The following is an 8,378-nucleotide window of genomic DNA, read 5'->3' as shown; positions in this document are numbered from 1 at the left end:
CATCTCTTTTGTGTGTGTGTGTGTGTGTGTGTGTGTGTGTGTGTGTGTGTCAGTCGTGGGGCCTGAACTCTGGGCTTGGGCGCTATCCCTCAGCTCTTCAGCTCAAGGTGAGTGCTCTACCGCTTGAGCCACAGCACCACTTCCAGTTTCTTAGTGGTTTATTGGAGACAAAGAGTCTCACGGACTTCCCTGCCTGGGCTGGCTTTGAACTGTGATCCTCAGATCTCAGTTTCCTGAGTAGCTAGGATTACAGGCGTGAGCCACCAGCGCCCGGCCCTTTCATCTTCTTAAGTTGATTTTCTCAGATGCTGCATGACAGGCACTGAACTACTGTGCCGAGTGCCCGTGGGCCTGGACCTTTTGTGGATGAGCTGAAGACCGAGGCGGGTGGGAGTTGAGCTGAGGTGAAGCCCCAGCTGGGCCTGCGCTGGGGCCTTGGCCATTGCTATCTGGGGAACCGGGAGTTGGGCCCAGGCCTCCTGTGCCGGGGGCGATTTTGCACCTGTTTGGATCTCGTGTGGCTCTTGGCCGTCTCTGTACACACATGGGTAATTGTGCCTGTATTACAATGTACAGCCTTCTCCCCCACCCTCAGGATAATTCCTGGTTCAGCTCAGTCCCGCAGCTATTTGTGTGCATCGGCCTGTGCCAGCACAGGATGGGGGTGGACGCCCGAGGATGCGGCCTGGCCCTGCACATGGTGGACACAATCGATCCTGCTGACAGCAGAGGCACTTGGTCCTCACGCCATGCCAGGAAAGCTGACCTGCTTCTGGCTCTAGGGAAAATGAGGATGGCTCTAAGCCACTTGCATTGGTCCCCGCGCAGATGCAGGCCAGTGACGTGGGACTGGCCACGGAGGTGTGAGAAGTCTGTTGGAAAAGGCATCTTCTCTTAAGAAGTACAGAATAGCCCAGTGCAGGTGCTCTCGCCTGCAATCCCAGTTACACACAAGGTTGAGATCTGATCACAGAAGCCAGCCTGGATGGAAAAGTCCGTAAGACTCTAATCTCCAGTTAGCCACCAAAAAATGCCAGAAGTAGGGCAATGGATCAAGGGATAGAGCACCAGCCTTGAGCAAATGAAAAAAAAAAAAAAAGCAAGAGAATGAAGCTTTGAGTTCAAGCCCCACTACTGGCACAAGTTGATTGGAAGTTGGAATGAGGGTTAGAGAGGGATAAAGCCTACAAGATTGTGGCTTGATTATCTGAAAAATGTCACACAGTGGAACGTTGAGAGAAGAGGTAGATTTGGAGAATATGTTGGGGTTTTGAGGTAATGCTAGAAGGTCTATTAATGCGACCTTGAGTTTGTTGAAGATACAGGGAAGATGTTGGGATGAGAGCCAGGGCCTACAGGAATGCAGCACACAGCTCTCGGAGCAGTGCCATGGGAGAGGTGTAGTCCTCCTCCTCATCTGCTTTGCTCCAGGGTCAGTGAGTGGCTAGAGCCTTCTGGCCATTCTCTAGTGGGGTTGGGGGGAGTTTGTCCCTGCTTCTCAGTGAGGCAGTGCACTCCCCACGGGACACCAGGGTTGATGACTCGCCTAGTGCCTGGATCTGTTGCTATGTGACTGGCTCAGCGTGCAGCCTGGGGAAAAGCCCCAGAGCGCAGGCCTCTGCCAGCTGCTGCTTCCCGCGTGTTCTTCCTGTTTGCCACAGACCCCAAAATGTGCCTTGTCTTCTCATTCTTGTGCCATTTCTCCTTGGCTCGAACTCAGCCTGGGCACTGTCCCTGGGCTGGTGTTCTACCACTTGAGCCACAGTTCTACTTCTGCTGTTTTCTGGTTCCTTGGAGATAAGACTCTTGTGGATTTTCCTGCCTGGGCTAGATTTGAATCACAATCCTCAGATCTCAGCCTCCTGAGTCACTAGGATCATAGGCGTGAGCCACCAGAGTGCCCAGCACATTGCATCTTAAAGGCTCAGGAGTTGGGAGCTGTGCCTGGGTCTGCACACTATGTGAGATGCTGTGCATTTGGCTGCGTCCCATGGTTTTCCTAGCAGCCTGAGATGAGCTTTTGAGGCCGCATTGGCGTCTGGTTTGCAGGCAGCATTGGCATCTGGTTTGCGGGCAGAGGCGTGTGCGGAAATTTGGTCTTCCCTTAAAGCCGACTAGAGGGGAGGGGAAGCGCCACAATGACTCCCCTCCTGTATGTGAGCTACAAGCATGTGCCTTCCCTCCTCCAGCTGAACACCCCTGAGTACCCCTGAAACCCTGTGAGCCCTGAGCAGGACAGCTAGCTTTCTAAGTGTGAATTGGGGGGAAGGGGCCAGAGAGGTATTGGTGCTGGGGCTTGAACTCAGGGCCTGGGAACTGTCCCTGTGGGTCTGTGCTGAAGGCTAGTGCTCAACCACGGGCAAGTACACACCGGTCAGCCTTCCAGATGTCCCATGAAGGCAGAGGCCCTGCCCTCAGTCACCCCTGGCACCCAAGATGAACTCGGCCACCTTCTTCCTGTCACCTCCCTGCCCTGCCCGGCACCATCCGCCTGGAGGCCACCTACCCGCCTCCACCACTCCCGGCTGGCAGGCCGCCTGTGCACAGGGGGCTCTTGTGGTCCAGAAGTGGCACGACGTATGAACTTTCCAGCAAGCTCCTGGAGGGGCTTTGGGTCTGTTACTTTCTGGCCTTACCCCAGAACTCTCCTCCTCCTAAAGAGTAGTAATAGACTGCACCTCCCCAGGTGCCCAGATGGGGTCAGAGTGCCCTGTCCCCCCCCCCCCATGAGTGACAGAGGACCCGTGCCCTGCCCCAGTCACAGGGCCCCCAGGGTAATGCGGCCGAGGATCATAAAGGAGACCATGCTGCGTCTGTCCCGGGCAGGGGGTGGAGGGGGGTGTGCTGGTTTTGTGGGAAGGCCCTCATGGCCCGCACTGAGACCCGGCCATGTGGAGCCTGACCTGAGCCCCGCCAGCCCAGCACCAGCCACTCCCGGCTCTCCTGTCACCCTGGCTGCCACCCTGGGCTGGTGTGTGGATCTGAGAGATTGGGGCCCCATATCCGTACGGCACATAGTGGGGGGCTGGAGCCCTTTGGTGCTGTGTGTCCCTGTTGCGTCCCTGGTGTTTTGAAAGGGTGCACAGTGCATGGTGCTGTCCAGTTACAGCCAGGCTGAGTGCAGCCTGGGAGGGAGAGAAAGCCCAGGAGTGGGTGGGTTGTGAGTTTCTTCATCGGGGCACCAGGGTATTCTTTGGTAGAAGATGTCACTTGCCCAAGTGTCAGCACAGAAGCTTGTCCCACAGCTCTGAGGCTGGGCAGCCTCTCCACAATGTCCAGTGTTCAGGGCCAAGCCCCAGGGGCGGAGGCCACCTGCTTGGCTCAAAGATCCTGGGTAACTGTGTGTGTGTGTGTGTGTGTGTGTGTGTGTGTGTGTGTGTGTGTGTGTGTGTGTGTGTGTGTGTGTGTGTGTGTGTGTGTGTGTGTGTGTGTGTGTGTGTGTGTGTGTGTGTCCGTCCTGAGGCTTGGCTGGGTAACTGTGTGTGTGTGTGTGTGTGTGTGTCCTGAGGCTTGAATTCAGGGCTCGGATGAGCTACTTTGCTCAAGGCTAGCACTGGATAGCACTGGAGTCACAGCTCCACTTCTAGCTTTTTGCTGGTTAATTGGAGAGGAGATAAGAATCCCATAGATTTATCTGTTTGGACTGGCTTTGAACTTGAATCTTCAGATCTTAGCCTCTTGAGTAGCTGGGATGACAGGTGTGAGCTGGCCTGCTGTCTTTCTGACCCTGGGTTACTCACCGATGGTTCTGGAGTCCACCGCTTTGTGTGTGGAGAGACAGCATCCCTGCCAGAGACGGATCCTCGGCCAGAGCCCCGTGATATGCTGGGCTGCTGGGCCCTAGCGGCGGCGGTTGGTGCTGAAGGAGTGTGCGGCCAGGGACACCACACCGGCTCCAGGCAGCCACCTGCCACTCCTCTCCTGGCCCCATCCGCTGAGGTGCCTGCGTGCCTGGAGGACCTGGCTAGCATGGGTGACTAGGGCAGGCCAGCCCCCAGATGGCATCTGAGCACTGATCTGGAACCTTCCAGCTGCCTCCTCAGGGTGACAGTACCAAGTGCAGGAAGAGGGCAGAGCTGTGGGAGAGCCGCCCAGACACAACGCGTCCTCCTGAGGCAGGCCACTCCTGCATGCCCCCAAGTAGCTGTGACTCCAGAACCAACACTGAGGGGAGTCATCGGGGGCGGGGGGGAAGGGTCTGGGGGAACAGCAATGTGTATTTGGAAGCCAGGAGATGTGCGCTCTCAAACCACTCTCAGGATCCAGCCCTCAGACCCTCAGAGATTGTTCTCAGTTTTTTCTTTTTTGGGGGGGGTCCTGTCGTGGGGCCTGAACTCGGCCTGGGTGCTGTCCCTCAGCTCTTCAGCTCAAGGCTAGCGCTCTACCACTTGAGCCATAGCACCACTTCCGGCTTTTTTCTTATGTGGTGCTGAGGAATCGAACCCAGGGCCTCATGCATGCAAGGCAAGCGCTCTACCACTGAGCCACCTTCCCAGCCCCAGTTTCCTTTCCTTTTCTTTTTTTGTTTTCGTTCGATCCTGGGGCTTGAACTCTGGGCATGGGCGCTGTCCCTCAGCTCTTCAGCTCAAGGCGAGTGCTCTACCGCTTGAGCTACAATGCCACTTACAGTTTTCTAGTGGTTTTTATTGGAGATAAGAATATCACAGACTTTCCTGCCCGGGCTGGCCTTGAACTGTGAACCTCAGATCTGAGCCTCCTGAGTAGGTAGGATTACAGGTGTGAGCCACCGTCGCCCAGCCTCAGTTTCCTTTTCTGTGTGTCTGTACTAGGGCTTGAACTCAGGGCTACACGCTGTCCTTGGGCTTTTTTCCACTCAAGGCTGGCACTCTACCACCTGAGCCACACCTCCATTTCTGGGTCTTTGCTGGTCATTGGAAATGGGTGTCCCAGCTTTGCACTAAGATCCTCAGTTCTCAGCCTCGTGAGTAGCTAGGATTACAGGCGAGAACCACAGCTTCTGGCTCAGCCTTTGTTCTTGACATGCTTGAGCCCTGGCATGGACAGAAGGACCAAGCAGGAGGGTGTGGAGGCCCAAAGAAATGGTTACAAGTGCAGTGGGTGCTGGGAAGAGTGGCAGAGCTTTGGATGGGGATTCTCCACAGGGAAGGGGAGCAAGTGCTGCCACTCGGGACTCATGTGGGCTGTTTGGCAAGAGGCCCAGCCAGGCTAACGGGGATCCCAGAGAGGTCTCGCACTAGGAAAGGGGTTGCTAGGACAGCAGCCCACCCATTCGTCCTACAGGAACTCTTCAGCATTTACTGTGTGTAGTGGGTAGTTTTCTAGCAGAGATGACCAGCAGGCCTGGGTTAATGAGACCTACTGGGCATGGGGTGCTGGGTGCAGTGTGGAGGGTGCGGGGTGCTTTTGCGGGCAGAGGCCTTGGCAGGCTTTGTGTGCTGCCTCTGCCACGCGGAGCTGGGTGGGGGTTCCGCTTGGTTCTCCCAGCGGGGCTGTGTCGGTCCCTGCCATGATAGTCATTAGAATTCTTTGTACTCCAGCTGCCTTGTCTTTTCTGGAATACCGTGGGTGGGAAATCGAAAACAGCCCTTTTTGCTTGTGTGTGGCGTTGGGAAGGGCCAAGGTACCCCAGGTGCAGAGTTGTGGACGGTGGACAGGCCGCGGCTGTGGGAAGACCATGGAGGACTGGCGCTGACTGGGGTCAGGGGTGAGCAGAACACGCGGACAGCTCTGCACAAGGGCCTCGTGGATCCAGTGTCTCCCTGGAGGGTGGGAGGCAACCATGGAGAAGGGAGCGGGTGGCAGCTGGGCTGTGGAGCAGGTGCCCGCAAACAGATCATTGATTCCCTTCGTGATCTGGAGGGTCAGCAGAGGGAGGGGTGGGGCTGGCCATTCAGGCTCAGGCTTGCAGTCAGCCTTGGTCACATGGCTGTGCTGGGGACCTCTGGGACTTGGAACACCCTGTTCTCCTCCTGGGTCACCCCCAAAGGCTGGCTGAGGCTTTCTTAGTATACTGGGGGCTCAGCAGCCACAGGGCAGATCCTGGCTCAGGAAGTGTCCTGGACACCTAGCATTGGGATCCTAGCGTGTCACCTGTGCCAATCATGGCCCCTCGAGATTCCAGGAGACTTCAACAAGGGTTGAAGTCACGGCCCGCAGAAGGGAGAGAGATAGATGCCCCTGCAGCCAGCTTCAAGTGGTCACGGCAGCTTGCAGGCCCACGATCTTCGGTGGACACCCCAAGACCTCAAGAGTGGGAAGGCACAAGTGACCCAGAGGTCGGGGATGGAGGGGGATGGGCTGTGTTCTGGGCATGACACCCGGCTGCGGGTCTGCCAGGCAGATGTGAACCAGGATGGGGAGGAGGGCGTGGGAGGCCCACGGGCTCCTGTTTCTAGTGGTTTCCCTTTGGCTCAGCCACCCCCTCACCCCAAGCCCTGCCTTAGATTTCTAAATAGCATTTTATTTGAAGAAATTTTAAATCATCTTTTTTTTTTTTTTTTTACTGTCTCCCGATGTTATTTTGGCATGTGTTTTAATTCATTTATTTTTGAGTAGGCAGTTCATGCCATGTTTAATTTGGAAGGAGAGCGAGAATGCGTAGATAGTACAAATTAAGCCAGCCTCGCCCCTCCCTCCCAGGGGCTCTGTGGGTCTTGTGGAAACCATCTTGTGCCTTTTTTTCCCTTGTTAACGTGGACGGCCCACACAGCAGGGTGAACCTCCTGGTCTAGTCTCTGGTTTCCAGGCTCCTGAGGGAGGGGGGGACTCTTCCTGTCTCCCCCCTACCCCATCCCGGCTTATCATACCTTGTTAAACCTATGGTCTTAAGTGCTGCTTTTGATTCAAGTCAGATGCATTCTGGGTTTGTGTGCTTTCTCAGGGCTCCTAAGCTCTGAGATCAGGGGTCTGAAATGTGGGGTCTTCAGAGACGACTCTGACTAGATGTGGTGCACAGCAAGCAACCTTGAATACTGTACCCCACATTTATAGTCTTGGACATGAAAGAGATTGTAAAGGATTTCTTTTTGTGTGTGTGTGCCAGTACTGGGGCTTGAACTCAGGACCTGGCACTCCACTTTTTTTTTTGGGTCCGGTCGTGGGGCCTGAACTCTGGGCCTGGGCGCTGTCCCTCAGCTCTTCAGCTCAAGGCTAGTGCTCTACCACTTGAGCCACAGCACCACTTCCGGCTTTTTTCTTTTTGCTTATGTGGTGCTGCGGAATCGAACCCAGGGCCTCAGGCATGCAAGGCAAGCGCCCTACCACTGAGCCACCTTCCCAGCCCTGGCACTCCATTCTTGTTTGCTTTTCTGCTCAAGATTGGTACTCTTATCACCTGAGCCACACCTCCAGCTTTTGGCTGGTTAATTGGAGATGAGAGAATTTTGTGTGTGTGTGTTTGCATACTTACTCATGAGCACACACTGCTCCTGGGGCTTGAACTAAGGGCTCTTTGGTTGGCTTTTTGCTCAAGGCTAGTACTCTACCACTTGAGTCACAGCTGTACTTCTGCCTTTTTGCTGGTTAATTGTAGATAAGAGTCCCATAGACTTCCCTGTCTGGGCTGGCTGGGCACAGACGTGAGCCACCAGTGCCTGGCTCTTCCTTGTTCTTTGAGACAACTTTTTGTTTTCTTGGAGTTTGACCTGCAGCCTGCCTTGCTCTGCTATGTAAGTTAACCTTGCCCTCCAGCGGCACCTCCAGCTGGGGGACAGTCTCTTCTTTACCCCTGGGTGTGAACTGCCTCTGATGTCCTTCCTGGGTTTGTGCCTGCCAGGAAGGGCTTAGCCCCTGATTTGCTCCTTCCCTGTCATGGGCTGCCGTCCTCGCCTGGCGGGTCTGCTGGCATCTCTGCTTCTGGTCCAGGGCGCCTCATTCTGATGGCTGGGTGTCGTGTGTTGTTATTTGGTGGGGTGGTGACACGGATGACGCTTAAATCCTGGAGAGCTGTCACGGTGGGGGAGGGCAGGGAGGCTCATGAGCCACTCTGTGTGATATGTGGGCCTGGCTCCTCGCCAGCCTCACACCATGTCTCCAGAGCCCTCACAGAAGTGAGTGTGCCGGACTGGGGCTTGAACTTGGGGCCTGAGTGCTAGCCTGTGGACTTTTTGCTCAGGGCTGGTGCTCTTCCCCTGGAAGCCATGGGGTGTCTTGGCCTGGCAAGGCCCCTCCTGTCTGGAGAGCAGCTAGGGGAGGGAAGTCTCCAACCCCCCCTCAGGTTGGTGGCCATAGGCCTCTGGGGTCCACCGTGTCCAGGGCTGACTACCTGTAGAGCCTTAGGCGTAGTTGTGCTCCTTCCCTCCCTGTGTACACTGTGCTCCCTCTCTGTGTGCACCTGCTCCCTCCCTGTGTGCACCTGCCCCCTCCCTGTGTGCACTGTGCCCCCTCCCTGTGTGCAC

The sequence above is a fragment of the Dipodomys ordii genome, unplaced genomic scaffold (genome assembly GCF_000151885.1).
Source record: "Dipodomys ordii isolate 6190 unplaced genomic scaffold, Dord_2.0 Scaffold78, whole genome shotgun sequence".
Lineage (NCBI taxonomy): Eukaryota > Metazoa > Chordata > Mammalia > Rodentia > Heteromyidae > Dipodomys > Dipodomys ordii.
The sequence above is the reverse complement of the archived record's forward strand: the minus strand, read 5'-3'. Positions refer to the sequence as shown.